The sequence below is a fragment of the Neovison vison genome, chromosome 11 (genome assembly GCF_020171115.1).
Source record: "Neovison vison isolate M4711 chromosome 11, ASM_NN_V1, whole genome shotgun sequence".
Classification (NCBI taxonomy): Eukaryota; Metazoa; Chordata; class Mammalia; order Carnivora; family Mustelidae; genus Neogale; species Neogale vison.
This window is the reverse complement of record NC_058101.1, coordinates 115,176,731-115,180,540: the sequence shown is the minus strand read 5'-3', so window position 1 is coordinate 115,180,540 and position 3,810 is coordinate 115,176,731. Positions and strand designations below refer to the sequence as shown.

Below are 3,810 nucleotides of genomic sequence, written 5' to 3'. Positions count from 1 at the left end.
ATTATATGCCAAAAATGATGTGTGTGTATGCATGTGCATTTTCCTGGGCCAAAATCAGTAGGTACTGTTTAAACAACTCTTTAAAGGATTTATGACCACCAACAAATTTAACAACAAAAATTTTCACCAAGGCCACTATACCAAAGCCTAGTTTCAAACTTAAATTGGTAATGAATGAAGAGCTACTGATTACGGGAATAGCTAAAATTTGGTTAGTTCCAGAGAAAGAATGGAATGGACTTTATACCTATGGTCATTTACTGAAATATTGCTAACATATGGCCTACCAAGAATTCCAAATAAAACAAAGCAAAAGTCATAGAAATATTTTAACAGATGTCAATAATATAAGATATTACATGAGATACTATACACAGAAAATGAATACTTTTATTTTTCAATTAGCAATAATTGTGCCTCAGATAAACCTCATTGGCTATGATACTGTCACTGTGCAAAGCTGAATACTTTTATTTTTTAAAAATATCACATGTTGAGGCACCTGGGTGGCTCAGTGGGTTGGGCCACTGCCTTCGGCTCGGGTCATGATCTCAGGGTCCTGGGATTGAGCCCCGCATCGGGCTCTCGGCTCAGCAGGGAGCCTGCTTCCTCCTCTCTCTCTCTGCCTTCCTCTCTGCCTGCTTGTGATCTCCGTCTGTCAAATAAATGGATAAAATCTTTAAAAAAAAAATCACATGTTTACCTGTGTTACTCATGGTGTTGAGGGTTCAGACACCTTGTTTCTCAAACTGCCAAAGCCTTGGCTATATGTAGTTCTATAAAACCAATACCAGAATCTTATCTCTGCCAAGTCCTCAAGTGCTTTGTTCTCAAACCATGCTGAGGCCCACTACTAAAGGTTGCCAATAGTCCATCCTTCATCTTAATAGGAGAGTGGGAAAATGTTCTCATTTTCATTCCAGGGTGTTCACCATTTAATCCATCATCTTTTACTGCAGCTTCTCAAACAAAGAAAATATTTTCTACCTCCATCCCAACTTCTTTATTTCCAGTGGTAAACTTCTGTTTCTTGTACATCCATTATGCTGCTATTGAAATTGCCTCAAATCCTATTCCTGGAGAAATTTGGCATTATTTACTGTTCCTATTTGGCATCATTGACTCATCTAATTTCCCAGTTCACTTAATTAAAGACCATATCAGCATACGGAAACCCTAGCAATGAGAAGTTGTCCACTGGGAAAGAATAGTGAGTACTTCACATAAATTTGTGGAAGGAAAGGGAAGGAGAACAAAACAAAGAAATATTTGCAAAAACTAAATGAAAGTACAGAAGACTAAAATTAAAATATTTTTATAGTTCTTTATTATTATAATCCTTTCATCTCTCTTATTCTTCATTTGTGAAGAATTCTTCGTCTGTGATAAAAGAAGGAAAAGGAGAAAGAGGAAGAAGAAGAAGAAAATCGTATTAGAATACCATGAAAGTGTTTCGGTCTTCTGTATACACTTCATTTAGTTTTCACAAATATTAACTTATTTATCAACAAGTTTATACTGAGTGCTTAGTATGTGTCAAACACTGCTCTGTACACGAGAAATAAAACAGTAGAGTTAGACAAAGTTCTAGCCCTTATGCTGCTTAGATTCTAGAAAACACGGAGAAAAATAGATGTGCAAAATATTTACTATGCAGTTTTTAGTAATAAACTGAAAAAGGGCCTTTAAAATGTAAAGGTGTAGAAGGAGGTGCTAGTTGACATACAGTGTAATATGAGTTTCAGGTATAACTATATAGTGATTCAACACTGTCAAACAATACCCAGTGCTCATCACAACTTAATCCATATCCCCTGTTTAATCCATCCCCCCATTCACCTCCCCTCCAATAACCCTCAATTTCTTCTCTACAGTTAAGAGTATGTTTTCTGGTTTCCCTCTCTGTTTTCCACCTCACCTGATGTTCATCAGTTTTGTTTCTTAAATTTCACATACTGAGGAATTCATATGGTATTTGTCTTTCTCTGACTGACTCATTTTGCCTCTCCATCCGCACCATTGCAAATGGCAAGATTTCATTCTGTTTTATGACTGAGTTAGATATATACATATATATACCACCTCTCTATCCATTCATCAGTTGATGGACATTTGGACTTCTTCCCTCTATTATAGAGAACGCTGATATAAAATGGGGTGCATGTATCCCTTCAAATTAGTATTTTTGTACTGTTTGGGAAAATACCCAGTAGTACAATTGCTGAATCATAGGGTAATTCTACTTTTAACTTTTTAAGGAACCTCCAAACTGTTTTCCAGAGCAGCTGCTGTAGTTTGCATTCAGGTGGGTCTATCTTAAATGGCATGGTCAAGGAATACCTCATTCATATGGACAAAACCTGAAAGCAGTATATCAGCAAATCTTGTGAGGGTCTGGAAATAAAGAATGTCAACTAATAAGAAAGGTTAAATCCAAGTCCCTCAGGTAGGGACCCATCTCTGCTATGCAGGAATCAGCTCTAGTACCTATTCATATCTGTCACCAAGAATTAAAGTGGGACTCAGAAATTTTCTGGTCTTGCTCAGGACCACACAGATTGTTGATACAACACCTAGATTCAAAGCCAGGATTGGTGATTGGTCACTCATGACTACATTTAACTCTGAGATTTGCAATTTGGGGTCCTGCGTTCAAGACTATATCATTTAACAATTATATACCTCTGAAAAACCACATAATTACTTTAAGCCTTATTTCCTTCCTTTTTATAAAAGGGAGTATAAGACCTTATACTGATGGTATATTAATCAAATGACAAAGTACTTGTGAAAGTCTTCATTAACTATATTAAGGGTTTTATATAACTAAAACGGGTATATATAACTATAACTGGATATAACTGTATATGGTTTATATGTGTGTGTGTGTGTGTGTGTGTGTATGCACACACACACAGACTATTTTCACAGATGGCAATACCTAAGAACATAAAGCACACTGCACCACATGTCGTCAATGCTGAAGTGTAGTCTCAGGACCTGAGCAAAGTGAATGTATGCCCTCGAAGGCAACATTTTAAATAAAGCACTTGAGGGTAAAGTCAGGCTATGCCTCTGAGAATACTAAAAAATTACCCTATCAAAGTGTGAGGTAACATCAGGATAAAGAGTAACAGAGCAGAAAATTATCAGAAGATCGGTAATACTGAAACAAGCAATTAGCGTAAGATGTAAGTCCAGAGAGGGGGGGAGGAGTCAAGATGGCGGAGAAGTAGCAGGCTGAGACTACTTCAGCTAGCAGGAGATCAGCTAGATAGCTTATCTAAAGATTGCAAACACCTGCAAATCCATCGGCAGATCGAAGAGAAGAAGAACAGCAATTCTAGAAACAGTAAAACAACCACTTTCTGAAAGGTAGGACTGGCGGAGAATTGAATCCAAAGCGACAGGAAGATAGACCTCCGGGGGAGGGGCCGGCTCCCGGCAAGCGGCGGAGCAACGAAGCACAAAATCAGGACTTTTAAAAGTCTGTTCCACTGAGGGACATTGCTCCAGAGGCTAAACCGGGGCGAAGCCCATGTGGGGTCAGCGTGGCCTCAGGTCCCACAGGGTCACAGAAGGATCGGGGGTGTCTGACTGTCGCAGAGCTTGTGGGTATTGGAACGGGAAAGCCGGCTACAGAGACAGAGCCAACAGTAAGCTCACAGCTCGGGGTTACCTTGAACCAGCCACAGGCTCGGTGAGCTCGGAGCGCGGACGGAGGTCAGGCAGACGGGAGATACTGGCGCTGTTCTCTGAGGGCGCACTGAGGAGTGGGACCCCGGGCTCTCGGCTCCTCCGGGCCGGAGA

General features: G+C 39.7%; 1 non-coding gene across 1 annotated transcript; it reads right to left on the bottom strand.

Moving 5' to 3' along the window:
* Positions 1-324: 324 nt before the first annotated feature.
* Positions 325-462, bottom strand: LOC122890645. Its single transcript, XR_006381113.1, has one exon. It is a non-coding gene; the product is annotated as a U4 spliceosomal RNA (small nuclear RNA).
* Positions 463-3,810: the final 3,348 nt, after the last annotated feature.